At 41.4% G+C, this 17,803-nt stretch overlaps 1 long non-coding RNA gene across 1 annotated transcript; it reads right to left on the reverse strand.

Moving 5' to 3' along the window:
* Positions 1-15,046: 15,046 nt before the first annotated feature.
* Positions 15,047-16,479, reverse strand: LOC136509185 (uncharacterized). Its single transcript, XR_010772249.1, has 2 exons — positions 16,033-16,479; positions 15,047-15,461 (listed from the first exon to the last, which is right to left on the reverse strand). It is a non-coding gene; the product is annotated as an uncharacterized lncRNA (long non-coding RNA).
* Between the last annotated feature and the right edge of the window lie 1,324 nt (positions 16,480-17,803).

Genomic DNA, 17,803 nt, shown 5'->3' on the forward strand with positions numbered 1-17,803 from the left:
GTAACCCGAGGATAGTCTTGTATTTGGTCAAAGCTATAGGCGGTGAGAGTGGATCCCTGAATTCATCGAACTCAGTAATGTGCCAGTGTGCATTCCTACCAACAGGAATCTTTGACAGGCCTCGCTTGGATCTAGCCTTCCTGGTACCTGAACCCTCTGGCTCCTCGACCGGCGGAGGCTCCTGCTAGAGACACCAAGTAAGCTATGACCCTCTCAATTGATTAGCGTGTGTGGCTACATAGTCACATGATACCAAAGATACCTGGCCATCTTGGTCATTTTGACCTAGATCGAGCAGGCCAGATGGGGTCCATGGCTACTCGTTCTCACCGACCTGATTGACACTGTCACCGTTTGTCGGATCATGCGGCTCTCCCGTCCCAGCGATATCAGCCGCTTCTTGTTGCCGATCTGTTCTTCAGCGACGGGGTAATAGGCGATGATGAGTCATGGCTGTGACACGATCATGGTTAGTTTTGGCCACGGACAACTACTAATAGCATATGTTCATATATATATATAATATGTTTAATGCAAAGTCTAAGAATAAGTCCACATACAGCAAAGTCAAATAATAGCATATGTTCACCTAGAACAAATTCATTGTTTGATTGACCACATACAACAAAGTCCATCTACTGTTCTATGAAACTAAGCCTACATCAACTTCCAAATAAGAAAAGCGATGACCATAGCCATAAATAAAAGCATGACATCTTTCCAAGACCAATGAGCATTTCTCCTAATCTTCACATCTCCAGCGGGTGGCTTCTCTTCGATCTCCAGTACCAGCGGATGGCCATGGTTTGCATTCATTGGACCATAGTAGGCCAGTTGCCCATGGTTTGCAAGGAAGGCCGGATGACTATAGTAGGCCCTCAAAGCTTTAGCTTTTGTGTTGTATTTTTTTAGCAAATTACCAGGATAGCGATTGACTTGAGCATAGCAATCTTCCCAGGTTCGATAAATCCCAAGCATGTGACCAACATGCACTACATACCATGCCATGGTTGCCTATGCATTTAAGTAAATTAGGTTGTCATTCAAACATGATGTATTCTTATAAAATTTAATATATTTACGAATAACACACAACCATTGCATAGATAGGAGTGTTTGGAAAACAGCTATTCACGTGCCTTAGTAATAGTTGTTAGATGTAGGAAAGATATAAAGAATATTTTTTATTCATTAAAAACCAAATGATGATTTAGAGAGCCAGTTTAAGACTTTTGGATATACTCCTAGAGATGTCTCAGAGTCTTTAGTCTCACTATAAATCCCCCAACCATCGGCGTGAGGTTCTTTCATAAGTATCAGTGCAGGTAAGCATCTTTCCAAATTAGTGATACTTTGATCTGAAACTTACATGGTTGGTAGGGCAAATATGCATCTCATACTATCCCAGGAAAGTGACATGCAAAAACTCATAATAAGATAGGATTGTTGGAAAATATTCCCAGTTTAATTCACAAGGCTACATAACTATGTATTACTTGTAATCTTGCATAAGTTAATAATTATGCATCTTTATGCTGATGGCATGGAGAATTCCATGACAAGTTTGGACATATATTAGTTCTATAGGTATAAAGTATATATACTCCATCCTCACATCCAAAAACATTGAGCATCGGTGGCACAGTTCCAAAAACATTGAGTATCCTCCTGATGGGAGCGCAGTTGCAATTGCAAGCTATGAGGTGAGGCTAGCCATTGGTTTCACATATGTATCCGGCCAAGCTCCAATGATGCACAAGATGGTTTCACAGAGAAAACGTAAGTTTGTTTCACAGAGAAAATGGAAGTACTCCGAAAACAAACTACCATTAACGTTCAGGGAGCAATTTCTATCAAGTATTACGAGTCTCAGCTATGTTTATCCTGGTAACCAAAAATAAAATTACGCTTTTGTTCTTATCAGTATACTGATGAATAGAGCTGAGCAACGTGCTACTAAGTAACAATGTACTACTTACTACCAATGCGTCCAGAAACACAAAGAAACAGACAGCACACACTGTGTGGCAAACCTAGGTTCTAGCATTCACAGCTGCATGATCAAACTGTATGATAGCACACACTGCATGATCAAACTGATTCAAGTAAGCAGTTGTGGGACATTTCATCAGACACGTAGCGGGCAGTGAGCCATGCACTCACCGTGGGGGTGGGAAAGCATCTGTCTGCGCACTCCTGAAGGCCTCGGCGGTGGGACGGACGACACGGTGCTCCAAATGGCGCGGTGCTCTAGCTTGGCATGGATGGCGTGGTGCTCCGGCTTGGGGCGGTGGACGGCATGGGGCGGTGCTCCGGCGTGGGGTGGTGCTCCAGCACAGGGTGGTGCTCCGGCGGCATGGGGAGAGGGGTTGGCGCGGGGTTGAAATGAATTGGGATAATTTCAACCCGCGCCACTTTTATAGCAGTAGCTCATCACTACTAGTTCTGCTTGTAAACCGACAGTGATGGGGCACATCACTACTGGGTCACTTCCCAGACCGACAGTGATGTGCTGTAGCAGTTAGGTGTTAAGTAGGATAAGTTTTCGTTTTCTTTCAAACTCCTCCTACTGGCGCAACGGTTAAGACCCCTCAACTTAGCCCCCGAGACCCGTGTTCGTGTCCTAGGCGGCCCAAATTTTTTTGTTCTATTTTATAAATTATTAATTTATTTTGGGAAATAGCTCATCACTGCCGGTTTTGCTTGCAAACCGACAGTGATGTTGAGTAGCAGTTAGGTGTTAACTTAGGTGTTAAGTAGGATAAGTTTTTGTTTTCTTTCGAACTCCTCCTAATGGCGCAACGGTTAAGACCCCTCAACTTAGCCTCCGAGATCCATATTCGAGTCCCAGGTGGCCCAAATTTTTTGTTCTATTTTATAATTTTTTAAGCAGCCTAAAGGTCAAAAGGAAAAAGTAAATAACCCTTAGCACACATCCTATACTAGCGCAGCGGTTAAGTCTCTGAACTCTGCAGCCCGAGACCCGCGCTCGAACCCGAGGGCTGGCATAATTTTTTTAATTTTTTATATATCACTACCGGTTTTCAAAATAAACCGACAGTGATAACCAGTATCACTGTCGGTTTATTCTCATCAATGCCGGTTTTTTGAAACCGACAGTGATGTTTATATATATTAAAAAATTTCTTTTATATACTGAATAAATAGAAACATATGTATTCTTATGTTGAAATGGCTTGAAATTTTTTTGGCAAGCTTGTACACCCAAATTAAGGCCCCACACAGGATCTTAGGTATTTTTTATCAGTTTTTTATTTATTATATTTTTCTGTGTGCTGAATGAGACAAAAGAGGGTGAATTTCATCTTGGACCCAATAGATTTTTTCATCCACCTCCACAAAATTCTTATCCCTAGGGTACATTAGATCCTGTGTAAAAGTTTGGCACCATTCCGGATCTTTTCGTGGGTAGACTCAGTTCAACATATAATTAATCGGTGTCGTCGCGTGGAAATTCAATTAAACCATAGAAAGTAGCAAATAATCTTCGGAAAATCCCAAACTAGGTGTTTCCTTCACACGTGGCATGTGCAAGCCTAAGAAAAAGTTTGAGACTAATACGACGCCAGAATACGTATGAACCACAGAAACCTTGATAACCTATGTGTATAGTCATGGTTCGATGAGAGGGCTCATGTACCTCTATGAAGCATGTATACTCCGTCTATGTCGAAATGGATTGAAATTTTTTTGGCAAGCATGTACACCCAAATTAAGACCCCACACAGGATCTTAGTTTTTTCAGATCAGGTTTTTTATTTATTATATTTTTCTATATGCTGAATGAGACAAAAGAGGGTGAATTTCATCTTGGACCCAATAGTTTTTTTCATCCACCTCCACAAAATTCTTATCCCTAGGGCACATTAGAGACTGTGTAAAAGTTTGGCACCATTCCAGATCTTTTCGTGGGTAGACTAAGTTTAACCTATAATTAATCGGTGTTGTCGCGCAGAAATTCAATTAAACCTCAGAAAGTAGCAAACCATCTTCGGAAAATCCTAAACTTGGTGTTTCCTTCACACGTGGCATGTGCAAGCCTAAGAAAAAGTTTGATATGAATATGACACGGGAATGCCTATGAACCACAGAAACCTTGATAACCTATGTGTATAGTCATGGTTTGATGAAAGGGCACGTGTACCTCTGTGAAGCATGTATACTCCGTCTATGTCGAAATGGCTTGAATTTTTTTTACAAGCATGTACACCCAAATTAAGACCCCACACAGGATCTAAGGTTTTTCTGATCTTTGTTTTATTTATTATATTTTTCTCTGTGCTGAATGAGACAAACAAGGGTGAATTTCATCTTGGACCCAATAGATTTTTTCATCTACCTCCACAAAATTCTTATCCCTACGGCACATTAGAGCCTGTGTAAAAGTTTGGCACCATTCCAGATCTTTTCGTGGGTAGACTCCGTTCAACCTATAATTAAACGGTGTCGTCGCGCGGAAATTCAATTAAACCTCAGAAAGTAGCAAACCATCTTCGGAAAATCCCAAACTTGGTGTTTCCTTCACATGTGGCATGTGCAAGCCTGAGAATAATTTTGCGACCAATACGACACCGGAATGTATATTTCTAGTTGCCCAACAAATGTTACACGAATTACATGCATGACAATAATTAAACATACAAAGCCGTATATATTAAAATTAGAACCTAATTAAACTACGACCTTGAAAACCTAGCTAGCTAAATAAATATTAATTACTATCGGAATCACAACCGGGATCGATCGGGCCACACACACTAACATGCCTCTGTAGCCATATATGGTAATTGATGTCACAGATTATGTATCCGCTTGTATCGATGAAGTCCAATGCCTGTATGAGTGCACTGTCTCGTGCCTCATAATACCGAAAGAATGGTCGACCATAGATGTAACCTACTGAACAACCACTACCCCTGTTAGTAATCCTTATGTAGTACTGGCATCCTTTTATAGTGAGCTGGCCGAGGTTTCCATTGTAGAAGTCCCAATCGTACCCGAGTTGCTCTGTAGCTTGGTCTAGAACGGCCCACAAGCCACATGCAGCATAGGTAAGGTCCTAGAGCGCAATCTGCATGCGGAGAAAAAGAAAAAAAATTAGAGAATGTTATTACAATAATAAACAACAAATAACCACGACTCAGGTATAAGTGACCATTTTACCACATCCGCATGGTTGTAGCTCGCAAACCATTCGCTTGCTTGCGGGACGAGGATATCACCAGCATTCAAAGCAAGTGCCTTGAAGTGCGAGAAATCAGGCACATCATAGCAAATACGTCGAAGTGCCTCTAAACAGATGCGCACGACACTTAATTGGGTGCTTATCACGTCCGGGCTCTGTATTCCCGTCGTGTGGATATGGTTCTGATGATTTGAACCCCTCACCGGGATGGAAAAACTGAGTTCACACGTCCGTAGCCGACCACTTGCATTAGATGCCGTGTTCTCGATGATGTTCGAGATAAAAAACCAGCTAAGTGCTGTTCGCAGCCAATCTATTGGGGATATAGTCCACGACATATATGTATGCAACAATGATATTAAACTAATTACACTTATTTGTTAGCATCAAAAAACAAAAGGTGTTAGAAAATATTTCATATAATAGCTGGAACAGGGAACCGTGGAATGGCCACATTAGGAGCGAATGGCTCATCGCCAGGGTCGAAACCTGGTTCTAGTGGTGGGGGAGGTCCGTTGTTCATACCACCTGATCGATAAAATGCAAAAATAATATGAACATAAAATATATGCACAAAAAATTCTTCCAAGTAAAATATGACAGCATAATTAAATATAGATCGAATGCAAGGAATAAGAATATATATAAATGTAGAATGCAAGGAAACATGAATATAAATATAGATCAAATGAATATAGATAGAATATTGGAGAAGACAACATATCAATACCATTGAAAAATGTAGAAGCCATGACCAAATCATATAGAGAGAGAGTGGATGTCTTGAGAAGTGAGACAGAGAGAGCTCGTGGGTGGGCGGGATAGATGTATGTGGCCTGTGGTTTGTTTTATATAGGGGGGCATGGACATCACTGCTGGTTTTTAAATAGAACCAACAGTGAAAGTTACTATCACTGCTGGTTTCTAAATAGAACCGACAGTGAAGATGCATATATGTAAAGGATATATTTATTTAGATACTACAATGGGAAAGTTTTAGCAAAAAACGATATATTTAATTAGATAGTAATGAAATACATAAAAAAATTACAAAAAAATTAGTAATAAGTTACATATACGATAACAAAGACCTTACACTAAAATTCCATATACGATAATAAAGACCTATTTGCGTATTGGTCAATGTTACCATCAATGTGTATCAACACATTATAATTTAACAACCTCAGTAGCATAATTCTAGCACCAACTAGGGTCAAAGAACAGCACCGAGGTGGTCTACGAGCTATACCGGTTGGAGATGATAAGATGGCATCGATGAATCCATGCCTCTGCTGTACATGGCCTTTTTCTCGGTACAGTCCAGAGCACATCGGATTCAGCTCGGCACCGCACCGATGAACCAATGCTGCTCCAGGACAAGAAATTGCCGAGAGCACACCAGGTCTCTCTGGACATATAGTCTAGAGCGCACCACAGCGGATGGCTCTGTGAACCTCGTGGCATCTCTAATCTTCGGCGTTGCTCTATCTTCAGTAGCATTCTTCTAGTACCTCATGTGTGCACCATTTTGGTGGACTACGATGCATAACGATATATGTGGTTTGTTGTGAGAGAAAAATATTGTATCATGGTTGATAAGGCCTGGCTAAAATCAACATGCATGGAGAGGCTAGCTCCTGGCCGAGGGCCATTTTATAGAGGCTAGCAGTCATGATACATTTTTATTTCTGAACTAAAGTTGTCGGGGTAGGTGGGAGCAGTGTTCCAACTGTTGTGGTTATGGGAGCACTGTTGGCATGCAAGGAGCATCTACACATCACTGTCGGTTTTAGTTTAAAAACCAACAGTGAATTGGGCCTTCTGTGTCGGTTTGAGCAACCGACTATGATAGAACCTATCACTGCCGGTTTTCAAACCAAAACCGGCAGTGAAGGGCCCTGCCGCCATCTTTTACTAAAAAAATATAAAAAAACACTGTCGGTTTGGAGCCTGCCATTGTAGCCGTTTTGTAAAAAATATAAAAAAGTTTGGCCCGCCTGAGATTCGAGCGCGAGTCGCGGGGTCAAGAGTACACGGCCTTAACCATTGAGTTAGGATAGGGAGTTCGGTTAGAATGGTTTTATTTTTTTCTTTTATCCCATCGTAATGCACTACTAAATAATAAATGCAAAATCAAAAAAGTTTGACCCGCCTAGGATTCGAGCGTGGGTCTCAGAGTACAGAGTGCGCGGCCTTAACCGTTGAGCTAGGATAGGGAGTTTAGTTAGTTTGCTTTTATTTATTTATTTATTAATAGAAATAATGCAGTTAGTTTATATTCTAAAATAACACAAAAAATTAGTGTCTTGATTATTTATTTCTATGATAATTAATTAATGGTCTATAATTATCAAATAATAGTGTTTGTGAACATCATCTTAATATTTGATTACATAGTCAATAATTAAATTGTAGAGATGCGCACAAAATATAAATTAAATATTCAGTGCGAATTACTAATACAATGTCTGCATAATGATTATATAGTTAACAATAATCTAACTATCTTTAGGTACATCAACAATGAGGGCCTCATTGTGATCAATTTGTAAGTAAGCAGGTTCGTCACCCTCTTGAAGGATAGGTAGGGGTACGTTCACCCCGAATGGATGCATTTCCTGATAGCCCCTGTAGTCTTCTTCGTCCGTCACTCCATCGACACCGACAATCTTCCTTTTCCCTTCTAGGACTACTTTTAGCCTTCCTTTTGTCTTGTTGTCCCTTGCATAGAAGACTTGTATAACATCTCTTGCAAGGACAAAGGGGTCGTCTCTGTATGCAGTCTTAGTGAGATCAACGGTAGTGAACCCTTCACTATCAGTGTTGATTTCCTCAAGCCAGACCCACTGGTAGCGAAAAAGAGCTGCCTTCAATGGACCGTAGGCTAGCTCCCATATCTCCTCTATGAAACCATAGTATGTCGCCTACACGTTGCCGTTTTCGTCGTGAGCATCAAAACGAACACCACAATTTTGGTATGTGCTCTTTCTATCTTGCTTTTTTGTGTAAAATGTGAATCCATTGATCTCATACCCTTGGTACTTAAGATATGTACTCAAAGGCCCCTTGGCTAAGGCATCCAGTTGATTACCCAACTTTATTCCAAGCAAGCGACGTCGTAACCAGTTGATAAATTCCTCCTTATGTTTTTTATCCAGCCAAGCCTGTGACCTGCTCGGATACAGAGTTTGCAGCGATTGCCTGTGCTCGTCAATGTATGCCATCACACCCTCAGCTTGCTGGAGAACAACAAACTGTGCCTGTCTAAAATAAACAGGGTCATCTACTATAATAGATTTCTCCCCGATCATTCCGTTGCCACGTAGTCTTCCCTCATGATGAGATTCTGGAACTCCAACCCTTTTGATGTCCAGATAATATGTGCAGAACTCAATGGCCTCCTCCGTTGACCATCCTTCAACCATGCCCTCTTCTGGCCTGAATGTGTTCCTAACATACCTCCTAAAAACTTTCATCAATCTTTCAAAAGGGAACATCTGATGCAGGTACATTGGGCCAAGGGCTCTAATTTGGTCAACAAGATGAATGAGCAGATGCAATGAGATATCAAAGTAAGTCGGCGGGAAATGCATCTCAAGCCTAACGATAGTTTTGGCTATGTCCCGCTGTAGCAGCTCTAGCGTGGACACATCAATGACCTTTTTTGAGATCGTGTTGAAGAACGACCAAAGCTTTATGATTGGGGCGCGGACCTTTGGGGGGAGGATACCACACAGGGCAATAGGGAGTAGCTGAGTCATAATGACATGATAGTCATGGGCCTTCAAAGGGCCATAGTTGAACTTGAGTTCTCTCATATTCACTAGCCCCTTCGAGTTCGCACAGTAGCCCATCGGGACTTTGAGTTCATTGAAGAAAGAAATAAGCGCACGCTTTTCTTCCTTCTTCAATGTCCATGACGCAACCAGAAGTTCGAACTAGCCATTCTCTAGCTCCACGGGATGCAGCTCCTTCCTGATTCCCAAGTGTTGCATGTCCAGGTGTGTGGCTAGTGAATCCTTCGATGTCCCCCCGGTGTCCATCAAGGTGTTAAGAGTGTTAGCGCACACATTTTTAGTGATGTGCATGGGATCAAGATAGTGGCGTACACTCAGAAATAGCCTATAAGGTAGTTTCTAGAAAACCAATTTTTTCTTCCAAATGCTCCCATCAGGCGCTGCTACTGCATTGTCCCCTTCCCAAGGACAACCTCCAGTTTTTTGAGTTCTCGAAGTATTGCAGGCCCGTCTCGATATTTTGGAGCTAAGCGTTTCTCAATAGTACCGTTGAAATCTTTTATGTTCCTGCGGTAAGGGTGATCCTTAGGGAGGAACCTATGGTGTCCCATATAAACTATCTTTGAGTTATTTGGCAGATTTACCGCATCGGTGTCGTCCAAGCACTCGACACATCCAGTATAGCCTTTTGTCTTCTCTCCGAACAACGAACCTCGACCTGACAGGTCGGTGATTGTAGCGATAAGTACTCCCTTGATCGTGACATGTTCCTTTTTGTACTCGTCCCAAACATCCGGCACACCCTTTTCAAACATCTCCACTAGTTCATCGATCACTAGTTCTAGAAACACATCGATGTCATTCTAGGTTGTCTTAGCCCTTGGATCAGTAGTGGCATCTGGATGTATGACCGCTTCATACTGACCCAAGGTGGAAGGTTGTATATACAGAGCGTCACTGGCGAGGTGCTAGGATTGCTTCTAACCTGGTCAAAAGGATTCATCCCATCAGTGCTCAAAGCAAACCAAAGGTGCCTTACCTCTCCATCGATGTCCTTATAGAACATAGTATTGACAGTCCTCTAGTCATGCCCATTGGCGGGGTGCCTCATCATTGTATCTTTCTTACGCTCTTTGCCATGCCAGTGCAATAGCTTAGCTGACTTTCCACATGCAAACAGCCTATGCACCCAGGGAGCTATAGGGAAATACCAAACGACCTTTACGGGACCTCCTCTGGTCTTGGTACCCTCATCTAACGGCCCTTTCTTGTATCGTGGAGCTTCACACTTGGGGCACTTGTCTAAGTCTTTATATTTTTCTCCACGGTACAATATGCAATCATTGGAACATGCGTGGATTTTTTCAACCTCGAGGCCGATGGGGCAGATCATTTGCTTGGCCAAGTATGTCTTTTCTGGCAACTCATTTTTTTTCTAGGAGCATTTTCCTTATTATACCTAACAACTGATCGAAGCCTTTATCGCTCAATCCGTTTATCGATTTGAACTCTAACAGCATGATGTCGGCTTCCAGTTTGCTCATTGGACAATTCCTATACAATCGTGTTTTGCCATCTTGTCTCATTTTCTCTAGCTTTCTCAGCTGTCTTTCACTAAGACATCCAGTCTCTACATTACGTAGCAGATGAGAAATGCCATCGTTATCCTCGGTGTCGTCAGCTAGCGTGTTCCTAAACACATTATTAACTGTGGCCATAGGTTCCGTGTTGACACCGGGTTCCTCGTCAGCATCGTGGATGGCTACGTCAGGCATGTCCACATCATCATCGTTTTCCTGCAGAACATTCACACCAACCTCGCCATGCATAGTCCATATCGTATAGTTTGGCATGAACCACCTGGTAATCAAGTGCGATCGTATAGACTCAATTTGACGAAAGTTCATACGATTCTTGCAATCTTTGCATGGGCAGAAGACAGGGTTTGCATTCCTAGCATGGGCTTTGGCATCGGTGATAAACTGGATGACGCCATGCATGTATCGCTTGTCCGTTCGGGACAGATGCATCCACTCTCGATCCATCTCTGCACAAAAAAAATATTGAGACAGTAATTATAAAGAATTAATAAGAAATCGAGCTTCATGAACAACAATTGTTGCTCGAAAGTACCATTTTTGGAAAACATTATTGTACACTAATTATTAGAAAATTGAAATTGGTAGCCCCGGCCCTGTAAATTGAAAATCGTAGTAAAAAACAATTATTGCACAATATTGAAGAACAACTATTCTACTCTACTTCTAAGAACTAATTATAGCATCACATACTAACAATGATGATCTTAACCACCATGGAATAATTAGCTAGGAATTTAAATGTGTTCATAGACACCAACCTTTTGGATGATGGATTCACCACAATTTGAGCCTTGCACAAATGTCCAAATGGAAAAGTGCTCTCTAGAATGGAGAAAGAACTAGAATGAGAATCAAGCAATGTAGCTATCAAAACGAAGCTAATTAAGCAACAAAATCAAAGGAGTGGATGTTTGTTACTAACCTTAAAGCAAAAAGATCAAGCCATTTTTCAAAATCCAAGCACTAGCTTCATGGTGAAGAGCAGCCGCAACAATGGAGGGAAGGGTCCAAACGCGCGCCTCTGTTCTCGGGATGGAAGAGAGGAGGAAGCAGAGGACGACCGCAGCCTTTTTGTGTTGTAGGCTTATCACCGTCGGTTCTTGGCTAGAACCGACAGTGATAGAGCCCAATCACTGTCGGCTCTTGGCTTAAACCGGCAGTGATGAGTGCTCGCCAAAACACTGCCGATTCAAGCCACAAACCGACAGTGATGTGGTCCTTCACTGCCGGTTTTAGCCCAGCCCCAATTATTTTTTCATTTTCAAGCTCATAACCGGCAGTGAAGGTACATCACTGTCGGTTCTCACAAATCCGGCAGTGATGATGCCGGCAGTGATGTGCAAATCTGGCGTAGTGCTAGACACATCTTCTATTTCAATTTTTTGTTTGAGAGAAATGTTGCGCAATTGTTCGAAATCAAGAGGGACTGCCTTGTGGCCACATCTACCCTTCTTTTTACTTGCAACCACAACAGGAATGTTATGAGCAAGTTGGTGTTTACCTCGCTTCCATAAGCGCTGAACTGACTGAATGTGCACTCCAAATTGATTAGCAACAATTCTTGTATCCTTCTTGCCTAGTGTCCCATTCTTGCTTCTAGCCAACAATGCTTGGTACACTTGTCTTGTGACTTCTTCTGTCATGTCCTTCCTTCTGTGGTGTACTTCAACGGGAGCATCAACATCTTGTTCTATTAAAAGAAAAAAGAACATTCTTCTTGTTAGCCACGATTACATAAAAAATAATCAAAAAAGGAAAGAACAAACTGAAAAAAAATTACCAGCGAGGTTTTGTATGTAATCAAAGTCAACCGCACCATATTCATCTAACAGCAAGTTCAAATCAAATTCTGTCAAAAAATGAAACAAAAAATCAGAAAAGATGGCGCTTGAGGGAAACAACAAACTCAAACAAGAGAGGTGATTACCATTGTCGTTGCCGGACTCCAATATTGGCTAGTTGAGATCGAAGGCAAGATTGCCATTGTCATCTTCTTCTAAGCGAACGTTCAGATCAAAGGCAGCAACTCTAGGATCAGCCAATGCATGCGGTAGTGAAGAGAAGAGAGGGAAAGTGAGGAGATGAAGCATGGAATGGAAAGAGAAGAGGCCGGGGGAAAGACTCCGTTAAAATAGGCACGATGGAACACAAACGTCCGAGCTATCGAGCGCAAAAATTAGAATCCCGTGGCGCCACCGCAAAAAACGTTTGCATGTGAAAAACCAACGAAAACATGGCACCCAACACGCCCAGAAACGCGCCCAAATGCGAGCACAAACGCGCTCAAGCGGCTCAGCGCGCGCACCACGCCCAGCAGAATCAAATCCGCGCGCCATGCAGCCACAGCGTACGCGACACGAAGGGCCAAACAGTGCCATGAAAAATCAAGCCAGTAACAAAAAAATGGCGCCCACCAGGTATCAAACCCGGGTCCTCAGGGCCAACACCTCGCTGCCCTAGCCGTCTGAACTATGGTTGTTTCTCATATGGATTGCACCCGCAACCGTTTATTAATTATATCCATATCACACCTTCTCTTTTCTAATCCTCCTCACATTCACTTAATGTATGACCCACCATCTGTATATGCTTTCGTGCCAACTTGGTACTTGCATGAGAGCCAAACTCTCCTCTCTCTCTCTCTCCTCTCTTTCCTTGTCCACATCAATATTTGCTTGGCTATAAGACAATTATTATTATACTTGCTTTAAGGAACGTGGAACCAATTCGATGGCTAAGTGGAAATAAATAAATGAAAAAAATTGCCGCCCTACAACATAGGCGGGAATAGGCGGACCAAGCCAGAGATAGTAAATTCACCGGGAAACGTGTGAGCTGAACTCGTCGCCAGCAACACTTTTTACTGTCCTCTCTCCTTCACGTTATTATATACTCCATTTGTCCACAAAAAATATAATTAATAGATTCGTGCAAGTCAAAGTAACTCAAGTTTGACCAAATTTATAGTAAATAGTATTAGCATTTATGTCTCCAATTAAATTTATTATAAAAATATATTCTATAACTAATCTTATGGTACTTATTTTGTATCATCAATGTTAGTACATTTTTATATAAATTTAGTCAAAGTTCAAACAATTTAACTCCTCGAAAAATGTGAATTACATTTCTTGTGGACGCACTAGGGTGTGATTAGTTTGCTGTGTCTGGGCTAGCCAGGTTGATGGGATACAGACCACCAATGTGACAATATATTTTTAGATAAATATTTCTTTATAGGACCTTGCTGAAAACCAATGGCTCAGAGTACTGTTCGCTAATTTGTTGTGAGAGAAAAATACTATTCGTTCGCGAAATAGTACGGCTCATAGGACAAGTGAACAGGGCCATAGTGAGAATGGCTCAGACTTTTTTTTGGCTGTTTTGCTGGCCGGAAAGAACATTCAGATCGGAAGAGATTAATAAAGGGATGGACCTATGTTGTCTCAAACATGAGCCGATATTTGGTTGGGTGGGAATTTTCCTTGCCCTAGGAGCGCCAAAATGCAAAAGGATCTTAATTCCCATTTGCGAAAATAAAATCAGGGGACCCAAGCTAAGTTAAGGCCATGTTTGTTTCAGCTTTCCTTGAATGGTTAGCCATGGTGTGATTTGCCATATTTCTTTGTGTATTTCACTGCATATGAACATTGAAATTCACTTGAACCTTGTTTCCTCAAAAAAAAAAAAAAATCACCTGAACCTTCATAGACCATAATCAGGAGTTAGCTAAAAATTTATTATATTGGTCATATGTATATCAGTACTGCGTGTAGTTGCGCATGTATGTGATCAGTTGGAACTAATGGGGTAATTTTCCTACTTCGTTTTAGAATGCAACCCAGTATGAGAAATGGACAGAAAATTTTGCCATACAGATCATGTTCATATTATGTTTATTGACGTGTATAGTGGTCATTCATATATATATATATATATATATATATATATATATATATATATATATATATTGATATTGATATATGTATGTATGTGATAGATATGTACCTGTAGCTACCGTCAATGAATCTGGTGTGTCCAAATCTGCATGTGTAATATATTTGTTTACTACTAATATTTGGTTTCCTAGCCTTGGCACTGAGGTTATTCTTCTTTTGTTTTGTTTTTGTAATTCCTCATCAGAGACGCGGATAGCTAAAATGCGTCCCTGGTAAGACCCTCCTGAGACATGTTTTAGCTATCCGCGCGCGTCTCTGATGACCCTTCTTCAAAGGCACATTTTGTTTAAGACGTGTCTCTGATGGGAGTCATCAGAGACGCGTAATACACGTCTGTGAGATCTTGATGTCACAGACGCCAATTTTCTAGGGCATTTTTACACGTGTATTGTGACATTAGGGGCGCCAGCAAAAGTTATTGAAGTAGGAACTGTCATATCAATGTCCATACATGATAATTAATGTTATATGAAGCACACATCACAATTTGTTAATTATCTATAAAAGGCTACATAAGCTGCTACATATACAGCTTGTACGTAAGTGACAAATAAATAATATATATTCAATTCTATATATATATATATATATCAGTTTAAAACATACAGTATCAAATATGGAACCTAGTTTTGTAGATCTTGAGGCAAGGTACCCAGCTAGCAGTACAAACTTATTTAAAAACGGACACCTGAGGAGTGAGTAATGGTCATTTATTTAGAGAAAAAAAATTTAACCATTTTCCCACTGACACCAGAAAGGACACGTGGTAGAAAACTGTTAACTGTAGACGGTTGGAGCATGATGGGCTGTCGTCGGCGGGTCGCCCGCTCGCTTCTCGTAGGACCCATCAATCAGTGATGCCACGGCTGGCGAGGGTCGTAACTGCTACCCGACGGGCGGTTATGGCCGATAGTGTCAGAGTGGGGTGTCGGAGGACCGGTTCCCGGGGGACAATCTGCGTTAACAAAAGATGGCGCAACAATCTTCTTAATTAAACTACTCATATATAATACTATACATTCCTTTTTCTGTGATGTGCTATAAGCAAGTTAAAAATATTCCTTTTCTAACTATATATATAGTTTCTTATTAAATACCTTTTGTTTCCTTAATGTACGTTACAATTTATGTGACTTAGTATATTTTGTTAATCCGCCACGTACTATACATGGATTAAGAGACAGTCCTTCGAGTTTAATAAAGATATATAGCAGCAGACACAGTTGTCATCGTTGAAATAAACATATAATCGTCTAGTCTAACTCATTATTAGTTTAATTTAATGCTTTAAGGTTTGCCATTGAAAGAATTATATAATTATGAAATTTCCATGGGGGCTACCTAGTAACTCCTACAGGTAGCCAAAGAATGAAGTCGATGAGGGCCAGGCTTTTGATTTACTATAATGAAAATATTTTCCTACAAAAATGCAGCAACGAGCTAATGCAAATAGTTATACCCGCATCCGCACCATGTGTGCATGGGTAATGGATGTTGCCCTGATTTGGGTGGCCGTGGACACTTACTATGGCCGCTGCTTCCGCTGCTTCCGGTGCTTCCTGTGCTTCCTGTGCTTCCGGTGCTTCCTGTGCTTCCTGATTCGCCTTCGGTAGCCGTTGCCAGCAGGAAGACGAGGCCGCCGCCGCTGCCGTCGTCGCTGCAGACCACAAGAAGCAGCAGCAAAACTACACCAAGGACAACGGGCGACCTCGTCCAAGCATGGTAGTTGCTGCTGGTCGACATGCTGTATGCCTCCAAGAGCTATATTTCGATCGAGAAAAATACTAGTAGTACTACAGATGAGCGCACGATTTGCTAGGAGCATGGCTCCGCGCCCTTAAATTAGCAATACCTCCACTCATGCAGACGAGAGTGGACGACTTTGACCGCGCTTTTTTGTGTGCCCGATAATATGCTTATGGATGGAAATGGGTCGGGTCGATCCGACCCATAAAAATAAGGCCAAACTGAAGGTTTCCCTCCCACCCATATCTTGAAACCCTAGCCTCTCACCGCCGCCCTCAACTTGCCGTGAACAGACACCGACGCACGCCGATGTTAATTGCCTCGTCCAACCATAGGTACGTTGACGCATGTTCGTGTACATGTTGTAACTCGACAGTAACACATGCGTGCGTGCCGTATAAAGATTGTGTGTGATATGTTGGTCCCTTCGCCAGCCATCAATAGCATCGTATGCATGGTTTCACCGGGTCATCTACGGGTCAACAGCTTGTCGGCCGGATATCACCGGAAAAGTGGAACAAGTGGAGAACGGTTGGGAGAATGGCACTTGAGCACTGATAGCGCTTGTGCAACATGAACCTCTTTCGTTCTAGCTTTTGCATCATCAAATTAGATTCAGATATGACCAAAATAATCAATATCGATATAGAAAATACAGCCAACAATTAAAGATTCAGGAAAATAAATCCATGTGGCAAGTACATACGAGTAATCTACAAGCCATCGCACGAAACAAATACAATCATCCGGGTGGTGTAGTGTGCTACTATGTCTCTTGAAAGTGTGGCAACTTTATTACTGTACGCAATAATTTGACCACGAATGAGGCGACTATATTTAATTAATTTACATTATTTATATTTACATTTACAGAACAGTCGTCGCCTCGCTGTTTATTTGCTCCTACGTACGACCAGGGGCGGAGCCAGAATTTAAGCACAGGGGGCGCTATTTAAGCCGATAACAATCGTACATGATGAAATATATATACAAAGAGAATGTAGACAATAACCAAATAAATGTTTATTTTACAATACAAAAGAAGGCTAAAAAACAAAATACTAAATATTATAAAGCAAATAGGAACAAAATTTAGTTAGACCTTGGTGTCTAAGCTTCACCGGTCAATCTAAACCTAGACAAAAAAGAATCACGGTAATAATAAAAACATAGGAGATGAGATGAGAAGATAAAAAGGAAGAATAATCCTAAATGAAATAGATGTCGTTGAGATAAATGCGGAGGGAGAATAAACAAGAAAAACACTGACTATATTTATTAACTAGCTAATTATTATGCGTGGACCGTGAAGCGTGCAGTGTTCCCATGTTTTGCGTCGTCGCCGTGTATTGACCGGAACACCAGCCGCCTCTACAAAATCGATTTATAGGGGCGGCTGTAGTACCAGCCGCCCCTATAATACCTGTTTGTAGTGGCGGTTCAGTCTAGAACAGCCCCTACAGTATATTTTTCCGTAAAAAAAATTCAAATTTACAATTCAAATTCAACCGAAACATATATATATATATATATATATATATATATATATAT

The sequence above is a fragment of the Miscanthus floridulus genome, chromosome 15 (assembly GCF_019320115.1).
Source record: "Miscanthus floridulus cultivar M001 chromosome 15, ASM1932011v1, whole genome shotgun sequence".
NCBI lineage: Eukaryota > Viridiplantae > Streptophyta > Magnoliopsida > Poales > Poaceae > Miscanthus > Miscanthus floridulus.